General features: G+C 43.0%; 1 protein-coding gene, 1 long non-coding RNA gene and 1 other non-coding gene across 3 annotated transcripts in view; 1 reads left to right on the plus strand and 2 right to left on the minus strand.

The window, feature by feature from the left end:
- Positions 1–14,598, minus strand: part of LOC138975184 (vitamin K epoxide reductase complex subunit 1-like protein 1) — a 33,796-nt gene that overhangs the window by 11,868 nt on the left and 7,330 nt on the right. The window lies entirely within an intron of this gene.
- Positions 8,318–8,395, minus strand: Trnat-agu (transfer RNA threonine (anticodon AGU)). The gene has a single exon. It is a non-coding gene; the product is annotated as a tRNA-Thr (tRNA).
- LOC138975188 (uncharacterized) overlaps positions 11,243–14,598 on the plus strand; it is a 214,262-nt gene continuing 210,906 nt past the window's right edge. The window contains exon 1 of the long non-coding RNA XR_011458539.1: positions 11,243–12,104. This is a non-coding gene — a long non-coding RNA (uncharacterized lncRNA). The remainder of the gene's footprint in view (positions 12,105–14,598) is intronic.

The raw sequence follows: 14,598 nt of genomic DNA on the forward strand, positions 1-14,598 counted from the left end.
CCCCGCCATTCCGCCAGCATACGCCGATTTCGGGGGAGGCATGCTGGGTTATTTCGTGTTTCTATAACCCACTGAACTCTGACATGGATTACAGGATCTTTTCCGTGCGCACTTGTTCTTGTGCCTGCGTGTACAAACGAAGGGGGTTAAGTCACTAGCAGGTCTGCACATAAGTTGACCTGGGAGATCGGAAAAAGCTCCACTCTTAACCCACCATGCGGCAGCGACCGGGATTCGAACTCACGACCTCCCGATTTGGAGACCGATGTCTTACTACCCCGCCACTGCGCCCGTCATCAAGGTATTTACACGGGAAGGGCTGTGCCTTTAACCAGTTTCATTCATCAAACTATTTACACGGGAAGGGCTGTGCCTTTAACCAGTTTCATTCATCAAACTCGGTATGTGTTCAAATGGAACGGTGACTTCAGTTTGTTTGTTTGTTTATTTGTTGCTTAACGTCCAGCCGACTACGCAGAGCCATATCAGGACGAGGAAGGGGGGGATGAAGGGGGCCACTTGTCAAGCGATTCCTGTTTACAAATGCACTAACCCATTACTTGTGTCCCAGCAGGCTTTAGTAAAACTAAATTAATACCTACTGGAAGATTACCAGTTTCCAGTATGTTAAAATAGGCTTAACCTATCTACTGCTGGGCTTACATCAGAACACTAACAGATTAAACTATACATGAATCGCGAGACAAGCGGCAAGAGAAGAGATTTTTGGAAAAAATACAGGTGAATGAGCAAGAAGGCAGAAAAAAGAAAAGAATTCATGAAGAAAAAGAGAGCATGACAGGAAAGAGGAACCAAAAATCTACCTAACAGCAAACTAGAAAGCTCCTGCGGTTCCAAAAACAGGAGGGGCCTTTAATTTCATAACCGCAGTGCCCCACTGCGGGAGGTGACTTGAGTGTCCACTGTAAAAGCCAGAACAGATGTGTGGTGGTGAACAAGTTGGTTAACCAGGGAAGGAAGGTTGGTATCTGTTAAGGGATCGCAATTAACAGATTTGGGTTCATTACAAGATTTGACTTAATTGTATTCAGGGTCTAGTTCAACATCATTAACCAACTGAGGCTGGTGATGTAAAAAGGCTTAGGGTTAAACACCGTTGAAACACAAAGACAGACAGACAGATGCGCACGCATGAATGCGCGCACGCATGCTAAAAAAAAAAACCACACACACACACATACACAAACACACGCATAAACAAACATACACACACCCATTCACACATACACGGAAGCTTACACAAACGCGCGCACGCGCACACGGGGACACACTTACACACACACACACACAAACACACACACACACACAAACACACACACACACACGTTCATTCTTGCACACATGAAGAGCTTTTCAACTTGCGATTTTTGTCAAATGAGCATGTACACATTTTTATACATTACTCATTTACAGTCTGTAAAACAAAAATTATTTTTCGTCATTGAAACAATCCACTCAGTTTTTGAACCGGCCTGCAATCGCTTCAACAAAAGTTCAACGCCTAGAAATGAGAAAATGAATTTGTGTAACTAGTAAACAGCTCGCGTCTGTCTTCCTTGTTATGCCCTTGATCGTGCCACATGAAACATTGAATGCTTAATTCCAATGGAGCTGGTTAAATTTTTCTTCTTCTTCTGCGTTCGATGTTGATGGCCGTGCTAAATCCTCAGACCAGTGGCTGCCAGGAAGTCCGCAGTCTTGCGCAGTTCGTCGGCAGGACCCCAGAGTTTGGCTCCAACACTGGTCTCTTCTTGCCAGAACTTCTGGCGTATTGTCTCTAGATGGGGGCAGTTCTGGAGAATGTGCTCCGGAGTTTGCTCTTCCGAGCCACATTCACAGTGTGCGTCATCCGCAAGGTCCAGTCTCTTGAGGTGTTTCTTCAGTCCACAGTGCCCTGTCCTTAGACGGAAAATGGTGGTTTGGCTTCTCCGGTCTAGTTTGTTGATGGGGTCTTCCTGTGGGTTGTAGTCTCCGTTTCTCTTTTTCCAGTTTTCTTTCTTCTTCCGTTGTAGAAGAGTCTTGGCTTCTTAGCAGGTTAAATGAACACAGACACTCGGACCACCAGCTGCGTCACCCGACTTCGGTTGTCCGAACGCAGTGCTTGGGGTGGGGGAAGGGGGCATCATTGTAATCGGGCAACTCCCCGTGCAAAGAGGCACAGTCGGCGACTGAAGTCTTTTTCATTAAACCCAATTTGGTCGGTTTACAGCATTACACTCCACCCTACGTACGAGGTGTCTGGGAGCACCACCGCGCGGAGGGGTTCTGCTGGCATCGCAGCAAAGAGAAAGAGGGACATTTTTCTCGGGGTCGCAAGGCGAGCAACACTTTGTCTCTATACTGACTCTTTCAGCTGCAGTTGACCAACTGCGTTGCTGGCCATTGCAACCAGCCCCCGGTCTTTAAAATCACATATTGATCACTCTACCGAAGTAGCTTGTTTGCCGGCTAGCACAGGCAATGCATAAGCATGCCTGTATGTGTTCTAGGTAGCCTATCTCCTACCTCAACGAGTAGATATTTTTCAAAGTTTTTATCAAATAATCTGTTTGGCTCGCTAACAAAAAAATGTGTATTAAGGTGTGACAGGGTGACCAGTCACTAATTATAGAGTAAGCTGTTGTCATTGTCCAGTTTAGTCTTTGTTGCCGATCAGTTTGTGTTTGGTGTCTATTCGTTATCTGTTAACAAAGAGTACTGGTATGTCTAACAAACTTTTGCCTTACAGCAAGTGCCTTAATTTAACAAAACTTTCTGCGCCTTAGCAGACGGCACAAACTGCTTGTTTACATCTGAAGCGGCAGCCATGTTTTGTCCCACATAAAATCTATTTTTAGACTTATTGAGTACACGTACTATTTTATGCAATCTAAGGCTATATATTACTTTTAGATGTCAATAATGCATGGATATAGACACTATGTTGTTGTATGTTCGTGCTAAAGTACTTTTTAAGGCCCTGTTGTTCCTTAAATTGCTGTAATGTTCGATCAGCTCCGACCCAAGCCTCCGACGCTATGTGAGTTTTAGCGCCAAGTAGGTGACGTCTGGAATTTCCCTATTATCTCCATAAGGCCAAAAAAAAAAATAGGTGTGGTTACGGTAACATAGCCAAAAAAAATAGGGTAGGTAGGTAGGCAATCACTTTTTTTTTTTTTTACTTTTTTTTCTAATGTGTACAAATTAAACCTACTTGACAGGGAAATAAGTGTGCGACTCGGGCGCTTTCGCTTTCATTGCGTTTTTTGCACTGTTTTTGTTTTGTTTTTGTTTTGTTGACAAATGTAATAAAAAGTTATAGGATCGGCCCCTAAAAATAGGGTAGGTCGGGTTACCGTAACCACACCTATTTTTTTTTTAGGCCTAATGGTAACTTTTTCGTAAATCTAACTTAGTGCACTTCATTTCTTATTCCCTTATAAGATACTTTTTGAGTTAAAGTGCATTAATAAATGTTTGGATCAAGCAAATCAAAGTTTTCCTCGGTTTGACAGGTGTCTCACCGCGTGACGTCACACGCGTCATTTTAGCAACTGTGTTTCTTTATCAAGTTTAACGTCACATAACTCGTCATACCGAACCTCTACAAAGGTATGATCAGTTACAAGTTCAGTTGAGTCAGTTTAGTTTAGTTCAGTTCATTCCTTTGACAAACTGGGTCCGTAGCGCGGGGGGGAGGGGCCCGGGGGGGATGATGATACACAATGGACGAAGCACCTATATTGCAACTGTTCCCGACTGTTGTCTTTGGTAACCTATATCCGGGAGATCTGCCAAACGCTCCGGCCCGTCCGATCAGTCACACCGGTCTCAGTCCAAGAACTTAGATGTACGTTGTAGGGCCTACATGTTGTCAACCTCCCTTGGCCTATGAGGACAGTGAGATCATTTTGATTGTGCCTTTGCTTGCATTACATCACACGTCATGTCGTTCATGATCACTGATATCAGTTAATGAAACAGCCAGCTCCTAGCAAGACCGATCACTTCTAAACTCAGCCACAATTACTAGAACCAGACTGTTTTTGTAGCGACTTTGCCATTTCTAAAGAAAGAGTAAGATCTTTGATAGCGGTCTGAATATCCATCACGGTACATACTGACAAACGCGCTCGTGTTGCGTTCATCCCATCCACAGTACACAAAAACCTTTCCTTGTCTCGGTTTTGGGTCGGTTTTGCAAAGTGTGGTGTTCCCTTTCGTTTGCATGGTCTCTCAACGAAGAAGCGGAACGGACATGTTTCCGCATCAGTCAGTGATTGGCGAGATGGGCGAACTCACTCGTGATTGGTCGAAATCCAACACCGGAACACACGTGGCCGCGCGGTGTATCGTGGCAGTGAACTGTTTACGGAACACGTGGAGTCACGTGAGTGTTTCAAGGTTGTCTGGTGGAGACATGAAACGGCACACTTGACAATCAGCGGCAAGAGAGGAGAGGAGTGTCGGTGTCTTCTTCCTAAGAGTTTGATGGTTTTCAACACGTCGGATATTTCACTTTTTATCAACGTGCCGTTCTGCTTGCACAGTAGGGCTCTAAGGAACTTCAAGAGTAGACCACTGAGTCATCAGGTTTCTTCGCTGAGCGGGGGGGGGGGGGGGGGGGGGGGGGAATTCCAACGCATAAAGTAACTCAGCGCAAGAGGGGATGGCAGTATTTTCGTTGACGAACGGGAGCCATTCAAAAGGAAGCGGATTCGTTTAAAAGAGAGCTACCTACATAGGCTGTTGAGGTAATAAATCATTATTTAACGCTATTGACGAGTCTGTGTTTGTGGAATGAAATACTCTCTGCCCTTGTTCTTTCCAGGTTAGCGCATAATTTGCTCTTTGTGACGCTAAAATAATAATCTGTATATGGTTTTTGCAGATATGGAGAGAAGAAAGGAAAATGGCTGATTTGTTGTTGTAAAAGTTCGTTTGTGCAGGCCCACCTGCTCGATGAAATATGTAAAGGTGACATGTTTGAAGGTGGTGTGTAAGAGGTAGCGTGGCATGTTTAGTGCACCAATGCTTTTTGTAGCAGTCTTCTTCTTCTACGTACTACGTTCCTACGTTCTTCTACGTACTACGTTCCTACGTTCTTCTACGTACTACGTTTCTACGTACTCATCGGAGCTGTAACCTGTTAACCTGGTGTACTGGTGGTTGCTGTCGCTGTCGTCATCCTACCATACTACACGTCTATCTTCTGGTAGACTACGGGGAGGATCTTCAGCGACTGAGTGAGGCGCCTGATATCTCCACTAATCCCTGCTTCGTTGCCACGCCAGCCGGCACTACATTCAACGGAGCAGTTGTGGAGATAGACTATTCACGGGTCGCCCACTCAGTGGCAAAAAGCTAAGTGCACCATGTCATAGCGCCCTTATACCACCTTGTCATCTTGTGTTTTAGTGATTTCATTTGAGTGGTGACAACGTGGGGTGTGTGACACCTGCATTAACCAGCACTTTTACAGACAGCTAATTTTTCTATCTATACACGGGATCAGCGTGTTACTATCATTTTCTAAACTTTAACTGGCATTTTTGTCAGTGCGATCGTGACGTCACAGCCACTGGTTTTCTAAGCGGCGGCCATCTTGGTAAGCAGGATATTGCGTGCTTCGGCTGCTACTAGTGCTAGTACTGGTTCAGTTAGCGTTTGGGAAGTTCTTCGGCTGTCATCATGGAAACCATGAATGTTCTGTATGAACGCTTAGTGGGACTTATTCACTGGCCAGATAGGCAGTCTCTGCATGACAGCATGCCACATGAGTTCATTGAGGCCTTTGGAAGAAATGTTGCTGTGATCATTGACTGCTTTGAGATTTTTATTGAAAAACCTTCAAATTGTAGGGCTCGCTCAGAGACATGGTCAAATTATAAACACAACCACACCATGAAATATCTCATAGGCATAACACCACAGGGGGTTATTTCATTTCTGTCGAAGGGGTGGGGAGGGAAGGCAAGTGATAAGATGATAACAGAAAATAGTGGATTTCTGAATCATCTGTTACCAGGAGACAAAGTGCTAGCAGATCGCGGCTTTGATATAGAGGAGATTGTAGGTCTTGCATGTGCAGAGGTGAAAATCCCTGCATTTACTAGGGGAAAGTGTCAGATGCATTCCCAGGACATTGAGCAGACAAGGAAAATTGCACATTTAAGGATCCATGTTGAACGTGTAATTGGCAATGTTGTAATGAAATATACCATTCTGAGTAGTACTATCCCCATCAATCTAATACTGCCTTGTGAAGGCGAGGATGTAACATTCCTCGACAAAATAGTGGTTGTTTGCTGTGCCCTGACCAACATGTGTCCAAGTGTGGTGTGATTGTGTTTGACTCTGAAGATGTGTGTGTATAGCATTCTGGAATCATCCCATTGTATCAGAATTGTGTTTACAACTTTCTTGTTGTGCTCTGACTTGTATGTGCAGTGACATGGTGATTTGTTCTGTTATTTTCAGAGTTTAAATGGCTTACATTAAGTAACAGTCACACCAACAAACACTGAAACAGGCACATATGTATGAACAGCTCAAGTCATGTGTATGGGACAGAAGAAAGATTTATATTGTGTCACATTATCATTATAACATACACATGCATGTACATTCTATGAGTCTAGTACTAGTAGACAGCTGCACATTCTTTTTCCAATGTTGTACATTTCTGTGCATGTGCTCACAGTACAAAAATAAACAAGTCGCGTAAGGCGAAAATACAATATTTAGTCAAGTAGCTGCCCTTTTTCAGCAAGACCGTATACTCGTAGCATCGTCAGTCCACCGCTCATGGCAAAGGCAGTGAAATTGACAAGAAGAGCGGGGTAGTAGTTGCGCTAAGAAGGATAGCACGCTTTTCTGTACCTCTCTTTGTTTTAACTTTCTGAGCGTGTTTTTAATCCAAACATATCATATCTATATGTTTTTGGAATCAGGAACCGACAAGGAATAAGATGAATGTGTTTTTAAATTGATTTGGACAATTTAATTTTGATAATAATTTGTATATATTTAATTTTCAGAGCTTGTTTTTAATCCGAATATAACATATTTATATGTTTTTGGAATCAGCAAATAATGGAGAATAAGATAAACGTAAATTTGGATCGTTTTATAAATTTTTAATTTTTTTTACAATTTTCCGATTTTTAATGACCAAAGTCATTAATTAATTTTTAAGCCACCACGCTGAAATGCAATACCGAAGTCCGGGCTTCGTCGAAGATTACTTGACCAAAATTTCAACCAATTTGGTTGAAAAATGAGGGCGTGACAGTGCCGCCTCAACTTTTACGAAAAGCCGGATATGACGTCATCAAAGACATTTATCAAAAAAATGAAAAAAACGTTCGGGGATTTCATACCCAGGAACTCTCATGTCAAATTTCATAAAGATCGGTCCAGTAGTTTAGTCTGAATCGCTCTACACACACACACACACGCACACACGCACACACGCACATACACCACGACCCTCGTTTCGATTCCCCCTCGATGTTAAAATATTTAGTCAAAACTTGACTAAATATAAAAATAAAAACAGAACACATTTGTTTAATATGAAGTCAACCAAATATTTGTAGTGTGTGTGTGTTTGTTTGCTCAACGCCCAGCCGACCACGAAGGGCCATATCAGGGCGGTGACAACATGTGTCGCGTCAAAGAATTTGTGTTATGTGTTAATTGGTGTTTAACGTCGTTTTTAACCGCGAAGGTCATATCGCGACGGCGCGTCAAACAACCACAGTTAAATCCTAGCATAACACTATGTACATGCATGTTTTTTCTCTCCTGTATTTGTTTGTTTGTTTGCTTAACGCCCAGCCGACCACGAAGAGCCCAGACCTGTGCACACTCAAAACGCTCATCAGTAGTAAACAAACCAAATTTCAGTAGTTTTTAAAATGTTTCAGTAGTAAGCTGTAACGACAGTTCAAGACATAATTCTGCTCACAAAGCACACAAACTGGATTTTACGATCTCCAGGTTGTCTTGAGAATAACTGGACTTCCAGCACTGTTGTGCCGTTTTCTTCTTCTTTGGTGACAGAGCTGGTGTCTCCTCTTCACTATCTTTTGTTTGTTTGCTTAACGCCCAGTCCACCAGAAGGGTTATATCAGGGCGGTGCTGCTTTGACATTTAACGTGCGCCACACACAAGACAGAAGTCGCAGCACAGGTTTCATGTCTCACCCAGTCGCATTATTCTGACACCGGACCAACCAGTCCTAGCACTAACCCCATAATGCCAGACGCCAGGCGGAGCAGCCACTAGATTGCCAATTTTAAAGTCTTAGGTATGACCCGGCTGGGGTTTGAACCCACGACCTCCCGCTCACTGGGCGGACGCCTTACCACTAGGCCACCGTGATGCGGTCGCTTCTTTATCTGAATCTCGCACTCTTTTTTTCTTTTTCATGTTTCACTTTAATCACAAGTTGCCACGCAGACGCTGGACGAACTAAGTCTAAGAACAAAGACTCAATGTTGAGAACACGCGCGCTTGGCCGCTGTCAGCGTGAGTTCGATCCCAGGTTCGGCGGAAATTTATTTCACAGAGTCAACCCCATAATGCCAGACGCCAGGCGGAGCAGCCACTAGATTGCCAATTTTAAAGTCTTAGGTATGACCCGGCCGGGGTTCGAACCCACGACCTCTCGATCACGGAGCGGACGCCTTACCACTAGGCCAACCGTGCCGGTTCTCTCTCCTGTATGTATCAACATGTTTTTTTTAAATGACTCGAATGTGTGAACATAGCATCACACTCTGTACATGCATGGGTTTTTTTTTCTCTCTTGTATGTATCAACATGTGTTGTTTTAAATTACTAGACTGTGTAAACCTAGCATCACACTCTGTACATGCATGTATTTTCTCACCTGTATGTATCAACATGTGTTCTTTTAAATTACAAGACCGTTGAAACCTAGCATCACACTCTGCACAGGCATGTTTTTTCTCTCCTGTATGTATCAACATGTGTCTCTTCAAAGAACCAGGCTGTGTAAACCTAGCATCACACTCTGTACATGCATGTTTTTTCTCTCTTGTTGAATGTATCAACATGTGGCTTTTTAAATGACTAGACTGTGTAAACCTAGCATCACACTCTGCACAGGCATGTTTTTTCTCTCCTGTATGTATCAACATGTGTCTCTTCAAAGAACCAGGCTGTGTAAACCTAGCATCACACTCTGTACATGCATGTTTTTTCTCTCTTGTATGTGTCAACATGTGGTCTTTTAAATGACTAGACCGTGTAAACCTAGCATCACACTCTGTACATGCATGTTTTTTCTCTCTTGTTGAATGTATCAACATGTGGTCTTTTAAATGACTAGACCGTGTAAACCTAGCATCACACTCTGTACATGCATGTTTTTTCTCTCTTGTATGTGTCAACATGTGGTCTTTTAAATGACTAGACCGTGTAAACCTAGCATCACACTCTGTACATGCATGTTTTTTCTCTCTTGTTGAATGTATCAACACGTGTCTCTTCAAAGAACAAGACCATGTAAACCTAGCATCACACTCTGTATAGGCATGTTTTTTCTCTCTTGTTGAATGTATCAACATGTGGTCTTTTAAATGACTAGACCGTGTAAACCTAGCATCACACTCTGTACATGCATGTTTTTTCTCTCTTGTTGAATGTATCAACACGTGTCTCTTCAAAGAACAAGACCATGTAAACCTAGCATCACACTCTGTATAGGCATGTTTTTTCTCTCTTGTTGAATGTATCAACATGTGTCGCTTCAAATGACCAGACCGTTTATACCAAGCATCACACTCTGCACAGGCATGTTTTTCTGTATGTGACCAGACTGCGGTCTGTGGTTCTTGTGTCAGTATCTCTTGATTCAGCCAGGTATCACTGTGAGTGCTGACTGCAGTCTGTGTTTCTGGTGTCTGTATCTCTTGTTTCAGCCAGGTATCACTGTGAGAGCTGACTGCAGTCTGTGTTTCTGGTGTCTGTATCTCTTGTTTCAGCCAGGTATCACTGTGAGTGCTGACTGCAGTCTGTGTTTCTGGTGTCTGTATCTCTTGTTTCAGCCAGGTATCACGGTGAGTGCTGACTGCAGTCTGTGTTTCTGGTGTCTGTATCTCTTGTTTCAGCCAGGTATCACTGTGAGAGCTGACTGCAGTCTGTGTTTCTGGTGTCTGTATCTCTTGTTTCAGCCAGGTATCACTGTGAGAGCTGACTGCAGTCTGTGTTTCTGGTGTCTGTATCTCTTGTTTCAGCCAGGTATCACTGTGAGAGCTGACAGCAGTCTGTGTTTCTGATGTCTGTATCTCTTGTTTCAGCCAGGTATCACTGTGAGTGCTGACTGCAGCCTGTGTTTCTGATGTCTGTATCTCTTGTTTCAGCCAGGTATCACTGTGAGTGCTGACTGCAGTCTGTGATTCTGATGTCTGTATCTCTTGTTTCAGCCAGGTATCACTGTGAGTGCTGACTGCAGTCTGTGATTCTGGTGTCTGTATCTCTTGTTTCAGCCAGGTATCACTGCGAGTGCTGACTGCAGCCTGTGTTTCCAATGTCTGCACTGAAGGCTCAGTAGTTTTTACATCTCTGGTAACAACCTCTCCTTCCTGTACTGGAAAGGAAGCAAGACCAATGTCAGATGATCAGGTAAATATTGTCTATTAGAGCACCAGTGTGATGTACTACCAGGTAAATTAAGTTATATGGTAAACATTCAGTCTGTTTGATATCAGACAACGTCGTCACAGAATTTTGGCTTAACTCGTTTTACTTTTAGACACCTTTCCAGAAGAAGGTCAACGATGATTAATTTTGTTATAAAAGATTAAACTATTTGTTCCTGGTTTGAATAGAAAGAAAAGAGAATGTTGTATTGGCCATCATATTTCAGAGATTATTTCTCATAAAGAATGATTTACTAAGTCTGAAGCACAAAAACATCAAAATCGCCAAGAATCGAATTACGCCAAAATTCCACAACGACAGCGATATAATTTGTTGTAATATCTCCATTAATTGGCAGTCAGTTGCTATTTTAAGTTTTGCTTACCACTCTGTTCCTAAGGAAAATGCCTCTTTCTGAGTCCAGCATTCACAATGCAATCTGTACACAATTGTTTTGTTGATTTTAACGACAGTTAAAGGCACAGAAAGCCTCCAGTAAACCATCACAGACACTGTCAGGCTTTTACACACAGTACAAACACCCTTTCATTAAACACTCACCGCTTGAGAACATCCTGTGCCCTCCGTAAAGAGCGAGCAATTTTCAAAGAATTTATTTTTGCATGGTTTATCTTACCCCTGAGCCATCGTGAACCTGTGTGATCCAGTTTCCTGTTTTCCACAATGTAGTCGTCAGTTTGTGATTTCAATGCGACTCGCTGTAAGCTTATCTGCAATAGCACGTTTACATGTACATATACCTCTGAATCTAAATGCAACAAACGGCTGCGATTCACACGTACTCTGGCGATGCCGATGGCTTTTGACTGTTCAGAGGAACTGGCGATAGGCATAACCGTTGTCTGCTACAAGAACCACGACCTTGCGTGACCCTGATCTTGTCTAGATAAAAAAAGAATTCTTTTATGATTTAAGAATGTTTGTGTACCAAGCTGTCAATTTATTATTTACCGGCACGGTTGGCCTAGTGGTAAGGCGTCCGCCCCGTGATCGGGAGGTCGTGGGTTCGAACTCCGGCCGGGTCATACCTAAGACTTTAAAATTGGCAATCTAGTGGCTGCTCTGCCTGGCGTCTGGCATTATGGGGTTAGTGCAAGGACTGGTTGGTCCGGTGTCAGAATAATGTGACTGGGTGAGACACGAAGCCTGTGCTGCGACTTCTGTCTTGTGTGTGGCGCACGTTATATGTCAAAGCAGCACCGCCCTGATATGGCCCTTCGTGGTCGGCTGGGTGTTAAGCAAACAAACAAACAATTTATTATTTGTTTATTTGTTTGTTTATTTGTTGCTAAACGTCCAGCCGACTACGCAGAGCCATATCAGGACGAGGAAGGGGGGGGATGAAGGGGGCCACTTGTCAAGCGATTCCTGTTTACAAATGCACTAACCCATTACTTGTGTCCCAGCAGGCTTTAGTAAAACTAAATTAATACCTACTGGAAGATTACCAGTTTCCAGTATGTTAAAATAGGCTTAACCTATCTACTGCTGGACTTACATCAGAACACTAACAGATTAAACTATACATGAATCGCAAGACAAGCGGCAAGAGAAGAGATTTTTGGAAAAAATACAGGTGAATGAGCAAGAAGGCAGAAAAAAGAAAAGAATTCATGAAGAAAAAGAGAGCATGACAGGAAAGAGGAACCAAAAATCTACCTAACAGCAAACTAGAAAGCTCCTGCGGTTTCAAAAACAGGAGGGGCCTTTAATTTCATAACCGCAGTGCCCCACTGCGGGACAACACAATTTATTATTAAGATTTTAAAACTGTTAGGTCTAGTACCAAAACGCACCGTCCAATTGTCTGATTAGACAATCCGCAAAATTAATTCTGTCAAAATTGCTCGCTCTTTACGTAGAGCACCTAGGATGTTCTCAAGCGGTGATTGTTTAAACGAAAGGGTGTTTGTACTGTGTGTAAAAGCCTGGCAGTTACTGATGTTCAGGTGCATTGAGCCCCTAGGGCTTTCAGTCATGCCTGAGGCAGATATCCGTTCGAAAAAATACCAAGTTTCACTGACTTTATGCAAAGAGTCAAAAACTGCAATGTTTTGTAAGAACCACTTTTGGACTGCCTCCAGACTGTACATTTGTCACTGACACAAGTTGCAATGAACAACCTTTATTTTGCGCCACTTGACCTGTTCCAAATTTAGCAATATTGTTCCAAACCAAATTACCTTTTTTCTGTTCCTGTTTTCTTCAGATTTTTGAACAAAATAAATACCACCAACATCTTCCCATCCAACTCAAACATACCGCGTTCGTCTCAAATATTGGCAATCACTTGTCAATGTTCTGCAAATAGTTGATCTTTTCTCTTTCTCATGGTGTTTGCTTGTGTCCTTTTTTTCAACATCCCTTTTTAAGATACAGTAGGTTTCCACTATATTGCGGTCTTTGGGGTTCCAAAATTTGGGATTGCAATATAATATCAGGCAGAATGTATTGGTTTTGACATATGAACACGAATTTGATTTTGATGAATACTGTCTGAGTTTTTCTTGGTGTTGTACAACAAGAACAAAAACACTTATAAGGGGTGGGACTCTCTTGTGATGAAAAAAGAGGAAATCCCTTCTTTCTAGGGGGGTTCGGGGGAATTTTTTAAATGGTACCGTACATTAAAATCTGTGCAATCTGGGATTAAAATTCAACTCGTTTGGATCAGGTAAAATATACAGTTTCCTCACTATCCCCACCCCCCCCCCCCCCCCCCCGAAAAAAAACAACCAACCAACAACCCCAAAACCAAACAACAACAAAAAAACTTTCACACAACAATGGTAATGGTGCATACTTACGTAATGAACCATCGTATCCATAATCCAATACTGGCAATAGTATGATTCAATGCATTGAAGGTCAAAATTACTATTAGTTATCAGGAGTTTTAAGTCAGCACAATTTAACTCTCAAGCCTTCAGTGTTCTGTTCCATCTTCACTTCTCTCCAAAAAGTTATAGATTCTGTGATGAAATGCGACGCGGAAAAATAGATTACTCCAGCGGAATTCGTAAGTTGTGTCCGCGGATTTGCGGAAAAGTCCCACCCCTGCTTATTCTTACGCTCTGCAATTGACAACCCCAGTCCAAAAACAAGGGCAAAATAATGTCCACCATATTTGCCAGTGTAATGTAAAGGAGGAGGGATTGCCAGTGTAATGTAAAGGAGGAGGGATTGCCAGTGTAATGTAAAGGAGGAGGGATTGCCAGTGTAATGTAAAGGAGGAGGGATTGCCAGTGTAATGTAAAGGAGGAGGGATTGCCAGTGTAATGTAAAGGAGGAGGGATTGCCAGTGTAATGTAAAGGAGGAGGGATTGCCAGTGTAATGTAAAGGAGGAGGGATTGCCAGTAAAATGTAAAGGAGGGATTGCCAGTGTAATGTAAAGGAGGAGGGATTGCCAGTGTAATGTAAAGGAGGAGGGATTGCCAGTGTAATGTAAAGGAGGAGGGATTGCCAGTGTAATGTAAAGGAGGAGGGATTGCCAGTGTAATGTAAAGGAGGAGGGATTGCCAGTGTAATGTAAAGGAGGAGGGATTGCCAGTATAATGTAAAGGAGGAGGGATTGCCAGTGTAATGTAAAGGAGGAGGGATTGCCAATGTAATGTAAAGGAGGAGGGATTGCCAGTGTAATGTAAAGGAGGAGGGATTGCCAATGTAATGTAAAGGAGGAGGGATTGCCAGTGTAATGTAAAGGAGGAGGGATTGCCAGTGTAATGTAAAGGAGGAGGGATTGCTAGTAAGAGAGACTGTGGAGCACCTTTCTCTGCAGTCTCACCCACCACCCCCCACCCACCACCCACCACCGCTAAGAACACGATGAACCATAAAAGGGAGGGAGGAAGAGGAGGGGGTTGGGTGGGCACTAGAGATAAAGTTGAAAAGAGAAGGTTAGT

This window comes from Littorina saxatilis, linkage group LG9, assembly GCF_037325665.1.
Source record: "Littorina saxatilis isolate snail1 linkage group LG9, US_GU_Lsax_2.0, whole genome shotgun sequence".
NCBI lineage: Eukaryota > Metazoa > Mollusca > Gastropoda > Littorinimorpha > Littorinidae > Littorina > Littorina saxatilis.